At 38.9% G+C, this 16,368-nt stretch overlaps 1 protein-coding gene and 1 long non-coding RNA gene across 8 annotated transcripts in view; both read right to left on the bottom strand.

Moving 5' to 3' along the window:
• nalcn (sodium leak channel, non-selective) overlaps nt 1-16,368 on the bottom strand; it is a 279,305-nt gene that overhangs the window by 123,257 nt on the left and 139,680 nt on the right. The gene's annotated exons all lie outside the window — the stretch shown is intronic.
• On the bottom strand, nt 11,671-14,738 carry LOC105030024. Its single transcript, XR_004574580.1, has 3 exons — nt 14,149-14,738; nt 13,947-14,058; nt 11,671-12,574 (listed from the first exon to the last, which is right to left on the bottom strand). It is a non-coding gene; the product is annotated as an uncharacterized LOC105030024 (long non-coding RNA).

Below are 16,368 nucleotides of genomic sequence, written 5' to 3' on the forward strand. Positions count from 1 at the left end.
AAAAAGAACGAAGGTCCCATTGACGTTGGATAATCAAGCATTTACAGCACTTTAAACTAAACTGCTACAAAATCATTTGTAATCCAGATATTTTAAGAGAATATCCTTAAATGATCTTCCTTCATCTCTTAAACTTATTTAATAAAAACATTAGTCTGATACATTCACCATGTTGGAAAATGACAAGCTGACAATCCCGTAAAATGTACAGACACGCTTTTCAGTACAATCACATAAAGTACAATCAAAGTTCCAACTTGTGTGAATTTCATCACTCATAATGTGACTCAGTTTGCACTTCCAGCAGCGCCTGGGCATGCTCCTGTTTAGATGGTGAATGGTGTCTTGGGGGATCTCCTCCCTGACCTGGATCAGGGCATGAGTGAGGTTCTGGACAGTCTGTGGCGCTACTTGGCGGTGTCAGATGCACCGATACATAACGTCCCAGATGTTCTCAATTGGATTCAGCTCTGGGGAACTTGAGGGCCAGTCAATGGTATCAATGCCTTGGTCATCCAGGAACTGCTTACACAAACACTCTGGCCACATGAGGCTGGACATTGTCCTGCAGCAGGAGGAACCCAGGGCTGACTGCACCAGCGTAAGGCCTGGCAATGGGTCTGAGGATTTCATCCTGGTACCTAACAGCAGTTAGAGTAAAGTTGGCTAGCATATGGAAGTCTGTGCAACCCTCCAAGTATATGCCTCACCAGACCATCACTGTCCCATCCCACACCGGTCATGCTGGATGATGTTGCTGGCAGGGTAACGTTCACCACGGCGTCTCCAGACTCTGTCACGTCTGTCACATGCTCAGTGTGAACCTGCTCTCATCTGTGAAGAGAACAGGGAGCCAAAGGAGGACCTGCCAATTCTGGTGTTCTCTGGCGAATACCAATCGAGCTGCACGGTTATAAGTACATGTCCCACTAGAGCAGAGGTTCTTAACCTTTTTCATTCATGACCCTCAAAAACAAATGTTTCAAATATTATGACACGCATGAGCATGTGAGGCCTCATAAGACACAAATCTAGACACGTTCAGTAGATCATATTAATATTAAGAATCCTTATCAACTATTACATATTAATGACCTGTTCTCTCAGGTATATTTATTAATTGGTAAGTAAAGTCTGAGCAACTAACTCATTTAATGAGATTGCTGCATCCTGGGTTTGATCGTCAAATTGGCAACTCAAAGATCATCCTCTACAATGAGACATGATGTGTATTTGTTTGAAATATATGTCAATGTGGAAAATGTTGCCTCACATAAGTTAGGTGATCTAAACGGAATCAGTACATCCATCGCTGCTTGCTTTTGGATAGTCATGGGTAATCCTCTGTAACTAAAATCCAGAACTGAGCAAGTGTCGTTGTGGCCGACATCGCCTTTACGGTCCAATCAATGGACAGCTCCATCAGCACGTCCTCCAGGTCGGATGACAGGTGATCCTCAGTGGTGAATGGTTGTCATATCTAGTCATACCGTTGTGGCGTTGTGGAGTAGGCACATTTGGGAAGTACATCATAAAGTGATCCAGAATGCCTTAGAGATGTGATGGGATCATTTCTATCATGTTATTGAAATCCAGGTCATTGTGCTCCACAAATTCTTCCAGCTCAGGAAACATTCCGACATTACCTTTAGCTTGCACAGCCCATATCTCCAACTTGTTTGAATTTGTAAATGCATCGATTATATCAGACAACGACAACAGGCCTACAGTTTATTTGTATTTGTGCCTTGTAGTGATCAGTCAATACATTAAGTTTGTCAAATATACACAAGACTTACCAACCATTTGGAATGTCAGCGGGTCCGCAATCTGACCCCAGACTCAATCAGCAAAATGCGCACCTCATCACACAGCTCAAACAGGCGGGTGAGAATTTTCCCCCACGAAAGCCACTTGATATCTACTGACCAGCAGGGCTTCATATTCCAGAGCCCATCTCTTGGCAGAGGGCGGCAAACAGCCTGGTGTTCCTGGGACGTGATTAGGTGGAGTTTACGATTTCAATAGCACGTAACTGTTGTCTCTTTTAGGCTGATTTTAAGTTGATTTATCATCATGAAAGGGATGCTTGGTTTGAAAATTTATTTTCAGTTTCACTGACTTTCTTGTGCAAGAACCTTTGAGCAAAGAATGCATTGGGGATGACGCACATCATTAATTGTAAATCAAGTGAATCCAAACTATGAATTGCTCCTGATATTATGACATTTGAATGGCATGTCGGGCTGGAAGGCCTTACCCTTGCGTTTCTCATTTCTTGTAGGCTTATTTTCATTGGAGGTTGATTGCTTTTTGAGAAAAACTGTTGTCATATAACGTCTTCTTGGTTGTAGATCTACAGATAAGCCACCGATCCAGGTTGTAGGCTATGATTATTTGCTAGCTAACAAAGAAAATTCACACAGCAGGAACTTAAATGTCGCTCCATAGATACTGTTAACCTGTGCAACAGATTCAACCAACCAGTTTCTGTTCTGTGACTACGACGTGAATTACAAAATAGTAATATTTTACGTATTTAGCCTTTTCTAATTGTATTCCCCCCTATACAGTATAGCAGTTTTCAGGCATATAAAAAATAGCACTTCATTTAAATGTAATTTTTCTAGAAATCATCCGGCAACCCCCACCTTAAGAACCACTGCACTAGAGGACGTTGGCCCTCATGCCACCTTCATGGAGTCTGTTTCTGACAGTTTGCATGCACACTGGAGGTCATGCTGTAGGGCTCTGGCAGTGCTCCTCCTGTTCCTCATTGCAAAAAAGAGCAGATACCAGTCCTGCTGCTGGGTTGATGCCCTTCTAAGGCTCAGTCCAGATCTCCTGGTATCTCCTCGATGCTCTTGAGACTGTACTGGGAGACATCAAACCTTCTTGCAACGGAACCTATGCATGTTCCATCCTGGAGGAGCTGGACTACCTGTGCAACCTGAATGGTCTGTAAGTACCTCATGCTACCAGTAGTGACAAGGACACTAGCAAAACTAGAGTAGACTCAGTCAGGAAAGATAAGGAGAGAGCAATTCTCTGTGGCCACCACCTGAAATACCATTCCCTTTTTGGGGGTTGTCTTGCAGTTGCCTCTCCAGTGCACCTGTTGTCACTTTAATTTGCACCAAAACAGGTGACATTGATTCACAATCGCTTATGCTTCCTAACTAGCTGAAGTTGAATGGACTTCTTGTTGTACTGTGATGATTACGTGTTCCCTTAAGTTTTCTGAGCAATGTCGTTTAAGTTAACCAACCTAAGCTGGTCATTGCCAGAAGCAGCACAATCTATTCTTGTTGGTTCTTGCTTGTTTTCCTACTGCTGTGAACTGGAAAATATACTAGGTTTAATTTGGGGGATGGCGGGGGACTGCTAATGACGATAACACGAATAAATAACAATTGTTGTTGTAAGTTGGGGCAATACACAGTGACAGATGTTTCCAGTATGAAGGATGGAGAAGAGCTGCCATATTGTTTTTTTGTGGGCAGGGATAAAGAAAGCAAAAAGAGGAGACATCTGAAAATGTGGAGGGGAATACACAGTGTATAATCTTGTGAGGAAAGGATTGCATCAAATGGACAGCCACAGGAGGAAACCCAATGTCACGACCCAGTGCCAGCCAACTGAGGGCCGGGAACACTATTCTCCACATTTTACAGACAAAAGTGTGGACTCCTGTAACACTTCAACAAATAGGAGTGGATTGCATACGACTACCTTTTACAGAACGAGAAGGATGAAGTAATTCCATCCAGAGCCTGTAGTCTAGCATTAACACTCCCTGCTTAGACAGACATAGCCCCTCTCCCCATTGGATACTGGGGTTCAACTCCCCGCTTTAACCCTTTAAACCACGGCTCCTCTTTCATTTAATACTGTCTAGATAAAAGGGTCAAAATATCATCCTTGTGAACTTGATTAGAGTCCACCTGTGAAAATTCAATTAAATGGACATGATTTAGAAAAGCACACCTGTCTATATTATCTCCCACAGTGAATTTCAGAGGAAAACCAAGCCATGAAGACCAATGAACTGTCTTTAGAACTCTGTTGAAGCATAAATCTGGGGAAATTGCTTCACTTTCTCTGCAGTGTTGGGAGAACCCGCCAGAAGTACAACAATTTATGTAGCACTTCATTTATCAGGCCTTTATGGTAGAGTGGCTAGAGAGAAGACACTCCTGAGTAAAAGGCATATAACATGGCATCTGAACGACAAAGATTTGTCTTTCAGCACAAGAATGACCCAAAGCACACAGCCAAGAAAATGTAGTGGTTTCCAAAAACGTCTGTGAATGTTCTTGAGTGGCCCCAGAAGGCCTGGGCTTTAATCCTATTTAACATATGTGGGGAGATCCGAAGATTGCAGTTCACCGACACCGCCTTTGAGAATCTATATGAAAGAATGGGCGAAATGATTGCCAGAAGCTTCTACAATCTACTGAAGAAAGTAAAGGGGTCTGAATACTTTCCGCTGTGCATACTATATTTTCAACCAGTTTATTCTAGTGAATGTTCTGCTTGCAAGTGTACAACATACTGAAATGGCTGGGCTGAACTGTCCTCAGTTGGGCACAAATACATCAACATAATCTTGTTACAAATTACAAATACTTGCTCATCAAATGTAATACAAAAATGATAGTGTGAGAAAACGCATTTGATTAAAATAAAAGTAATTAGTCATTTGAAAATACAAAAATACATACAAAATAGTCTACAATATTTTAGGCATATAGCAGATGCCCTTTCCAGGAGCGATTTACAACAGCTGCAGCAGTAGAGTAAGCTTATTTCCTAGACCTCTAACTTTACAAGCAAGCATTAGAAGAGGTGCAAGAAACAACGAACAGTACCATTACATTAGAGTAAGATACAAACTTTAGTATTAGAAAAAGAGAAGTGCTTTCCTCTCCTTAAACAACTTATAAAACAACATAGACCCAACAGTATGTGTCATATGATTTACTAGCATCTAGACTAAAATTGTGATTGGCTATATTAAGTAGTCCTATTTAGCCTGGTGATAAAAGTTATTTTCTTATTTGAAAAGAACATGACATATTTGATTAAGTATTTTAAATATACAAAATACAATCTCTGAATATAATTTGTTACAAATTACGTGATTCTTTTCTGTCCAGCAAAAGACAAATTACACAATACTCAAAAGTAATTAAATGTGTATTTTAAATACATTTAATTGAAATAATGTCCATCTCTAACTGTCATGGTTTGACAGTTACATAGTTATGAAGCTGTTGTTTAACAATGCAGTCTCGGCCATCTCAGCCAGCCATCATCTTGATGTAGCAGACTGAAATACATATCAGCCTCTCAAGTATCTCAAGCTACAAGGCTACTGTGTTGCTCAATACGTTTGTGTATTCGCTGGGTGCATATGCAGTTTAATCTAACCTCAGAAATACTCAAAAGGCAGATAATTATATGTGCCATACAGGAATGACAAGGTACAGACTCCAAAGCAAACTTGAGGGGAGCCAGTGTGGGTGCTGTTTGGTTGTCAAACCACGTTTTGGTCTCATCAAATGTATTACATCTTATCTAGCAAATGCCAGTGTGGGACCAACAAGATCTACAAATCAAATTAAACCAAATGCAAATAAGAAAGTTTTTAGATCCAAATATTATAAACAGAATCACATTTATGCAAATCCCAAGATCCCCTCTGTCTCCTTGAATAATGTTTGGAACATACCCTACATTCACCAGAGCCCTCAATAAAAAAAAAAAAATAGCCCACCCCTGTTGTAAAACGCAAATTGTGTGATTAGGGCTAAACAAGTGAACATGATAATCAATTGAAATTCAAATGTTTACCAAGCAGGTATAGGGCTCAGTGATCCTCTGAACATTGATTGCGTATGGGAGCACAGGGCTCTTAAAGGAACCGTATGTAGGATTGTGGCCAATACTGGTACTGTAATCACTTAAAAAATAGTGTAGAGCGGTGTATCCCCTCCCCCTCCCCCCTGACTCGAGGTTGCCAGACAAGCTGCAGGATTGGGCAGAAACGTAGGCTGCTTCTACAAGCTTCCAATGGCAAGTGACGACGAGTTGTACACAGTAAGTTTTTTTCGGTTAATTATGTTTATGCTTAATTAACAGAAAGAGATATTTTGTGAAGTAATTATGTATTGCAAAAATGTACTAATTGTCATTAGTCAAATATAATCGTAAAGATGTATGCTCGTATGTGACAGTACATTGTTAGAACAGTAGCTGTTAGTCTAACTTGTAACGTTAGGTATCTGTCATTGGCGTAAGTACAAGCACAAGCCTAAGTCACTATGTGTAACCGATATCAAAGATACAGATATTCATTTAGCTGACGCTATACGTGGAAGCGGCCAGCTGTATTTTTTTACTTACCCTGCAGCACACGTCCATAACGCTAAAATATGTGATGTGAAAGATTACATGACATTCTACTATTTTTGGCTGTAGAACTTGCATGAAAAACAAGTAGGCTACAAAACGTTCCAAGTGGGCCAACTTTTTTTAACATCATAGGCTACAATGTGCTTTTCATTAGTGTTATGGACATTAGAAAAAGTTATTTTACCTTGGAATTGCACCTAGTGCTTCCAAACCAACACTAACATAGTGCATAGCCCAAAAGGTAGAGAATGTTTATTTTGAGTTAGGCTTCTGTCTCAATTACGTTTCAAATTGCCAGACAGAGAAACGGGCTCTGATAATGCATTGCTAATGTTAGCATATGTCCATATGAGCTAACGTAACGTTACTTTGCACGAACATGCATAACTTTGTTCGACTGTCATGAATATATGAAATGTCCATTGACATCAAGTACAAGTTAGTCAAACATAGATGAATCTTGCCTGTCCAGGAGAAAATTAGCAACGTTGGCATCTGTCTTCAAATTCTTCTCCATTTTCAGCCGTCTCCATCTTTCAAAGGCATCTCCTATACAAATTATTGTTTTATTTCGGACTTTGTCACGACGTATTTCGGAATTATAACGAGGTCTTTTAGATTTCGTAACGTTAAACATTATTTATCCAACTAGAGTTAGGGTAGGTTAGAGCAGAGCTGGCAACCCGGATCCTGAAACACTACTCACTTCGTGATAGGTAGATAGGTGGAGGGTGGCGCATCAGGCCAAAACACAATGACAACATCAACATCAGTTGAGGGCTGCAACTCTCACTTTTAAATGACAATATCCTGGCCAGACTACTGTTGTCAGTGATATAAGTATTTGAAATGAACATGATTTCTTAATGTCTAGTGACACATCAGGGCCATTTTATGATTAATTGAAATAGATTTCTTACATACGGTTCCTTTAAGCATTCAGCCTTCTTTGAGTCCAAATGTTCAGTAATGTCCTCTGAAAAGCATTTTTTAGGAAGGTTGTTTGTATAAGTTAGAAACTAAATTTAACATGTTGCTAATGGCTTTGGCCTTCCATTAATGTGTAATGCAATGTGCCGTTACAAGCAGCCACTACTTACTGTAGTATAGAAAGATACTAGTCAATCTTCCACAGCACTCACCATTATTACGCTAGTATAACATTGTATCTGCATGCTGGAGTGCACAAAATGATTAAACATCTCCAAATGATTAATTTGCTGTTTCCATCATTTTCTTTGCTACTGAGTATTGGTTAATGTAACTGAACTGTCCTTATGAATAACCTTTGTAACACAGGGAGACTCATTCATGAGTATAAACAACACACCGTGACATCATTGTGTGAGACTAATCACTATGTCCATTATAAACCCACAAGCCCAGTTGGTTTGTGGTCAGTAGCAGATATCTAACAAGACTGAAAATCCTGCTTCAGACCATGACCAAGTGGGCCATGCAAATTAAAAATAATATGGCATGTGTTTGCAGTGGAAAAGAGCCATATTGGCATTCAACCAGATCTGAATGAACTCTTAATTAGAAGAATATCATAAAGAAAAGTATGACTGACTCAATGAGATGTTACATTAACAGTCCATAAATCTCTGTGCATTAAGGTCTTGGCTGGATGGCGCCCCTGCATCACCCAGCTGGCTTGGAAGGAAGCATAAGGAATGCCACCCCTGCACTATTGGCACTTTGATTATGGGCATATCCGCCTTTAGAAGTCACTTCACAGTCATAATCCACATTACACAAATGAAGGTGCACTTGGACCTTTTTCTCATTCTGCTTGTTATAGAGGTACCCGTCACTTGTCCCTTTCAACCCAGATAATTCTGGGAGGTTAGGATATGGTATGGAGTTGATAAGGAGGGTGGGGAGGAGGGTTGACAAGGGCAGTATTTGGTGTTCACTGTTGTTTGTTATCCTGGATGTCTCAACTGCTACTTCCTAAAAAATAAATGTAAAACAAAATAAAAATAGTCGGTGCTATGCATTTTAAAATCAAGTCTTTATTCATCACAAACTGTTTATGCAAATCATAAAAGGTGCAGTAAAAACCTGCGTGCATTTGTTTGTTAATATGCTTCTTTGGACTACATTCAGGGATGTTTTGTGAACAGAAAGAATTCTACTTCTCCTGCATTGTCATCTAAGTCTGACTAGCATAACAATGGTTTACTTTTAGTTCACATCTGACCCCATCGACCCGTGTTTAATCTCAGTCTGGTATGGATGTGGTCTGACAGAGGTCATTACTGATTCTGGACATTCCATCCTTCAAGCTTTTTCTCATATTTTTTTCATTTCCCTTTTCTCCCCCCATTTCATGTGATATATGTTCCACTCTGAAAATCAGGACACTGAAGGAAACTGTGGAGGCATGACAATTCCTGTGATTAAGCTGTTTGTGTTTTTTGTGTGTTTGAGTGTGTATGGTATGACTGTGTCTGTCTGTGCATGTAAGCATCTGCCTATATGTGTCCAATATTTGAAACAGACATTACAATCAGCTTAGTCTAACCTTTAAAACTGACACACCTCTTCCCACAAAAATAATTCACAGAAATAATGCCTATTTCTTTAAACTAAATAATCACACACAGGAGTATTCTATAAGCTACTGAGAGAAACACGCTGCTTGCCTCGCAATCATTTAATGTCTATTCTCCTTCAAAAGTTGTTACCTTCTGGTCTCCAAACACGATGACCTACTGATGGAAGGAACAGGAGGCTGAGAAACATGTTCTTCAATATAATAGACCTATTTTGACAGTGTTTTCAAAAGACATTATCAATACAAATTTAGTAAATTGTCCTTAAGGGCTTAAACCCATAACCTTGATATGGCCAACACTACAAAGATAGTAGTGTGAGATTCTCACACTATACAATATGTAGTGTGAGATTCACAAATCTCACTGACCTAAAAATCTCACAAACCTGATACAAACCACCTGCGGTCCCCTAGAGTGAAATGCTAACTTTATATTTAGCCCATATTTCTCATATTATCACGCAGATCCAAAATCCACAGCTACTGACAAGATTGGGAACCGAGACTGATTCATGGTCAATAATTTCATGTTCAACCCTGTCAGATACAGAATTGGACCTCGAGTAATCGGATTTGTTGCTTACCCATTCTAGCGAATGTTATCATCTTATACATGGCCTATCCTGTCACTGCTACGAGGATGCTACTTTTCTCCTATCCTAAAGCACTCACCACTAGGCTATATGTTGCCAATGCTACAATAACAACACAGAGTTTGTAACGTGAAGTTTGAGCAAAGTGAGACTTGAACCTACAACATTGGCGTTTCCAGCACCTTGCCAATCACAAACCTTCAACCTTAGAATCATCTCTTTTGTATTGACTCCATCTGCTTCCGGTTCTTGATGAGGCTTGTCTCAAGCAGGCTCACACATCCACACATACTCATGCACGCACTTAGCCATGAAGGTCCACCCAGAAATAAGCAAACTTATACATTGGCACACAAATACTCCCACAAAAACATGCGTGCACAGATATGCGTTTAAAACACAGGCATATCCACAATGATACACTCAATGATACATTCACCTAATGATACACTCACCTAAAGGATTATTAGGAACACCATACTAATACTGTGTTTGACCCCCTTTCGCCTTCAGTACTGCCTTAATTCTACGTGGCATTGATTCAACAAGGTGCTGAAAGCATTCTTTAGAAATGTTGGCCCATATTGATAGGATAGCATCTTGCAGTTGATGGAGATTTGTGGGATGCACATCCAGGGCACGAAGCTCCCGTTCCACCACATCCCAAAGATGCTCTATTGGGTTGAGATCTGGTGACTGTGGGGGCCATTTCAGTACAGTGAACTCATTGTCATGTTCAAGAAACCAATTTGAAATGATTTGAGCTTTGTGACATGGTGCATTATCCTGCTGGAAGTAGCCATCAGAGGATGGGTACATGGTGGTCATAAAGGGATGGACATGGTCAGAAACAATGCTCAGGTAGGCCGTGGCATTTAAACAATGCCCAATTGGCACTAAGGGGCCTAAAGTGTGCCAAGAAAACATCCCCCACACCATTACACCACCACCACCAGCCTGCACAGTGGTAACAAGGCATGATGGATCCATGTTCTCATTCTGTTTATGCCAAATTCTGACTCTACCATCTGAATGTCTCAACAGAAATCAAGACTCATCAGACCAGGCAACATTCTTCCAGTCTTCAACTCTCCAATTCTGGTGAGCTCGTGCAAATTGTAGCATCTATCAGCTTGAATCAGTCGGCCCATTCTCCTCTGACCTCTAGCATCAACAAGGCATTTTCGCCCACAGGACTGCCGCATACTGGATGTTTTTCCCTTTTCACACCATTCTTTGTAAACCCTAGAAATGGTTGTGCGTGAAAATCCCAGTAACTGAGCAGATTGTGAAATACTCAGACCGGCCCATCTGGCACCAACAACCATGCCACGCTCAAAATTGCTTAAATCACCTTTCTTTCCCATTCTGACATTCAGTTTGGAGTTCAGGAGATTGTCTTGACCAGGACCACACCCCTAAATGCATTAAAGCAACTGCCATGTGATTGGTTGATTAGATAATTGCATTAATAAAAAATTTAACAGGTGTTCCTAATAATCCTTTAGGTGAGTGTAGATATTGGGCATGAAAAGTAACTGAATTAAGCTTGACACAATGTATGAGAGTATTAACAATCTCTGTACGAAGGACACTAGGTAGGAAATGTGATGCCCCATTTCTGATGGGTTCCACACATCCTGTCCATACCTCCTGATAGGAGTTTTCCATGTGACTGTCATAGACTCTATGAATAGACCCATGGACCGTAGGATGGCACATACCATTGTGAGGAAGCCTTTCTTTACCTGAAGATACGCATGTATTTTAGTTCTATTCTCTTGTTAGAGGAGTGGTTTGTTCTCTTGTGCTGTATGAGGTACCATATTGCTAGCAGTTGGTATCTACTACTGAGGGGCCCCACACAACCTGATAAGCTGACACTATTAGGCCATGTAAGGTTAGGATATAGAATACATGTATGTGATTGGAAGACAGACAGATATTGGAGGGGATGTGCTGGGGCATAAGACTGTTCACTTTGTAATCATTGGAGAGAAAAAGGAGAAAAATGCAAGGTCAACATCATAGACTCTGAATAAAAATGGCTCTCCCCTGACTTCCGGTTGCATTAATTTTGTTCATGGATCAAAAATGGACAGAATCTAACACCAAGCCACCACAGCCAACAAGTAACCCGCCAACACAGATTATTACCCCTGTTTAGCAAACAATTAGGACTGGGTTGCTGCAGTTTGCCTCTCCACTTCTCACTGATCTCAGACATATCCAAACACAAATGTAACACTGGGCCAAATACCCCATTTCGTAGTCCTAGTTTTACTAGTAAAGTGCAAAAAATGCAGTATTTCACAATTAATGTGTACAAATAAACAGATGTACAATTGTTAAAGTAGTGTACACAAGTTCAACAAGAAAATGCATGCATGTACCCTCACAGCGGTGCAGCAATAGAACGTTCTTTAAATTATACAAACAATTTACAAGACATTTACAAGAAAACAAGGGTTACCAGAAAATGTTACGTATATTAATTCAAATCAAATAAATATTGGGACACATTACTAAAAACAGCAATGTAATTAAAGTGCAAATAGTTACATTTAAAGTGGAAAGTGCTTGCAGGTTCCCACAGAGCCATACAAGAATAGCAAGTTCTCAAAAGGACACTGGCAGCCAAAAGTTTGGAATAATGTACAGATTTTGAGGAGTAACAATAGAAAATTAATAGTCAATGTGAATAAAACCTTTACGCAATGCTAACCTCTGTAAAACACAGCTTTTCTTTTTAAATGTTCTGAGCAATCAGGTGTCCAGTGTAGGGGTGTGGTGGTCATTTTGGCGACGGCTCTTCTCCCCATTAGAGCAGTTGGCTCTCCTTCATTCATCAGCTGATTTGATCAGGTACTCAAACTCAGCTAGGAGAAGAAACCAAAAATCCACCGGGGTCAGTCTCCATATCAGACATCATGTCCTCAGTTGCCCCGGCATACTGCAACTTCTCATCAGCCAGGAGTTCTTTCAGCCAACTAGCCCAAGCCTGTGAAAGTACAGTAGGCAATATATTGACAATGTCTAAACGGTACAATGTAAACTGTAAAAATCTAGAGCAGTCCAAACATTACAGCAAGTCATACACTTAAGAAGCTAAGGTGTTAGGATACATTCAAATACATATAAAAATGATGAAGGTAAAACAGTGACGTAACGTGAATGTAAAATATTTTCACCTTTTAAACAATCTGAGTAGATTCAGGAACACGCAGTGCCAGAGTCATAGCTAAGCATGGTCGGCTTCTTGTACCTCAGTTTTTGATGGGATAACAAACCTTTTAGATGATTTTTCCACCTAGCTAGATTAATGCAGTCTACTAGCTTAATTACTAAAATGTAAATCTAGCAACTATCAAGGAATTTACACGGCTACTTAACATTTTGCCTTTGACATGGACATGTATTTACCACGAGAATAATATACATTTGAGAATATATATATATATCACTTTGCACAAATCATATTTTGAATAACACTAGTTTGGGTGTATACATACCAGTTGAATATGGTTCATCATAACATGTAGTTTTTGTTTATCACTTAGTGTTTGCATTTGTTCTTCAATTTTTTTTATCTGCTAGGGCAGTCATCACTGTTTGGCAAAAAGTTCAGAGTTATTTCTTTACTTCATAGGAATTTCTGCTCCAGTGAACAGGGTACAGTTTCAGCATGAATAATCATATGCAAAATGTAAATTCCCAGCTAATGAAAAATGTTCCATCATACTAATTTAGCATGTTATTATTCCTATAACGTTTATATTTTTACGAAAAACGTGTAGGAGAAGCTGACCATGCTGAAACCTGTTTTTCCTCCTCTGCTATACATCACTATGAGTTAAAACATTTGTGTTCCAGAATCTACTCAGACTGGTTAAAACATGAAAACGTGACGGACTTACCATGCACTCAGTTCATTGGTCAGAAAAGCTATACCATGAGTCATCATGGGTATATGCGCTTGTAAGCGCTGTGAAACATACTACTGCAGACAAATACATTAACAAATAAAAATAATTTTGGCACAGTTCTAGCGAAATTTTAGTAACAAAATTGAGTGTCCATATTTTACATTGGCAAGTTTTATTAATGAGTAGCAAGATTCCAAATATCAAGTTAGTTATACTATGCAAATGTTTTATACAACTACAAAAGTAATAACAAGTGTACAAATCTTTTTACAAATAAAAAAATGTATGTTCCTGTTTTACCTTCATATAAAAGGGATATACACCCATCTTAGATGTAGCCTTATTTTATTTATTTTGTAAGAGAAATTAGTCATCACTTCCAATCAAATATTAAACAAATGTTCTCAAAACGTTTATACAAAATTCAATACACATTTATAAACAAACCTGTCGCTTGCGGCGCCGTGTCCACTGTTTGATGTCCCTCTTTTCTGCTTTGTCCAAGTTGTCCATGAACAATGTTTCTCCCTTTGTGTCTAGTATCGGCTTGCAGCTGCATCTGAGAAGTCAAGTTTGGTGTTTTAGCAATTATAATATGCTTTATAATCCTTAATTCAATGTTAGAGTTTGTAGTCATGCTATTTCTTACCTTCATTGTCAGTCTCGCTCTATTGTTCATCAATCCATTTTTAGACTAATCAGATTTACCACTAATCGATCATTCTACCTGAGATATGAAAGACAAAACATTCCTTTTTCAGTCCAGTATTGGAGCGATTTATCGCAGATGATGTGAAAATCTTTTTGCCATGTCCCTTCTATGCTTAATAAATATTTCTATAGATAAATGGTAAATAACAAGTCATTAATCAAGTTAAACTCAATAACAAGGTGATAACAAATGTATACACTACAGTGTTCATTGTAGTGTTATTCCCGCCAAAGTATTCCTCCCCAAAGCCCACAATCCAGATAACCTAAGACTAATCTTGTTTAATACATTTGCATGATGGATGCTTTATTTCACACAGCCACCAAACACTTATTGATTTATTTGTACATAAGTAATGTTAACCGCATGCTAGGAAATGGGGTAAATCCTGGCAATTAGCAAATCATAAAAATGTGATTAAAATTACAAACCGCACAAATCTAACATAAGTACTGTAGTTAAACGTTCAACTTACAGATCGAGCAAGCTGTTAGAAATTTAGTCAATAGTCTGGCTAATTTGCTAAGCAGGTATGTTTATGAATATTTCTATATGTTTTACTAGGGTTAGATATCTAGTTACAATGCTTTTAATATTGCTTTCTGTATGTAACAACGGTACCCATCAAGCTAGATTGCTGTAACACAAAGAAAACTGTTACCGAACATACTGCTAGCTCTTATAGTAGACTCTTACCTTGATTTGTAGTCAAAAAATTACTTGGACTGCCTTGAACTGTTGTCACGTTTTCAGTAGCCATTTCCATGGCTTGGCAAGTTAAATAGAAATTGCTGGAATGCATTCCTGACACTTTACTGAAATGTTACACTTTGATTACAACCACCAGTAAAACACAATTGCGAAGTAAAACGTTCTCAGCGAGGTTGTAGTGAACTCCAATCCTCTTAATTTCACTGGTCATTGTAAATCGTCACACCCTCACTCCTGGTTTTATTTGCCAGATTGGGTTATTTAGTTTTCCATCACTATGCCCTCCTATTTCCATGAATTTGATTGGCCATCAAAACATATAGCCTGTGCCGAGACCATCACCGTCCTCTTTTAAGCCTTAATGGGAAAACAATGTGTCATCTGAGCTCTTTTATTTATTTAACACCTTAAACGTAATTTGCTCCAACAAATTTGAGTCCAGTCAAATGAAAAACTTGAGTCAAGTCGCTATAAATTCAAAGCGCAAGGCAGATGATTGCCAACAAAGAAACTGGCAAATGCAGCCGTGTGCACAAAGTGCAAAGAAATTTGTTGACAGAAGTTAAGACAAAAGCAGAGAGGAAATCAGTAGAGACTGAAAAGAGTGAGAATAACCAACTGACCAGTGTTTCATTTGGAATTACTTCTGATATTATTTGCCTTCCCCGTAAAAAGCTGTTTGTCATTTCAAATGAAGATATAGAGGATCTGCATAGGGTTTTCACATTATTATATCCATTGGGAAACCAAACTTTTGCACACCTGTAGATTGACCGGTGCGTTGGAGAAGACCAAAGGGCGATTCAAGTAAACAAAAGAACTCCTGCACCCAGTCTGCATAACTAGCAATAAGAATTGGATAACGTTTCGGTACCAACTTTAGGTTGCCTGCTGAGTGAAAACTGTTGAAATCTTGATACCGGAACGTTATTCAATTCCTATTGCATGTTAATCAGACTGTGTGCGGGAGTTATTTTGTTTACATTATTATATCCAAACAAGGATCTTGCCATTGATCAGCGGACATTGTTTCTTGAACAATATAACATCAAACTTCATGTGAATCTGAATCCTCAACCAGCCTTTTTATAAAGGTTTTTATTCAAATACTCCTTTGTTATTTTATTTTTCCTTTGATGCCTTGGTAAACAGCCACACACAATACAGATATAACATTTGCTGCACTTTCAAAATTATTTTAAAACCATATAATGTACTAAATATATTTCATTGTGTTAAAATGTATACAATTATTGGATTTAAATGATATACAAGTATACAACATTTTAAAAAAACTAGGTTATTTCACTCAATTAACTATTTCTATACTACTTTTTGTCCAAAAGTACAACACTAAGTATACTGCTTTTTAACTTTAGGTTGCCTGCTGAGTGTAAACTGTTGAATTTAGAATAAGGACAAAAGACAAGTGTTAAGAACTCATTT

The sequence above is a fragment of the Esox lucius genome, chromosome 16 (genome assembly GCF_011004845.1).
Source record: "Esox lucius isolate fEsoLuc1 chromosome 16, fEsoLuc1.pri, whole genome shotgun sequence".
Classification (NCBI taxonomy): Eukaryota; Metazoa; Chordata; class Actinopteri; order Esociformes; family Esocidae; genus Esox; species Esox lucius.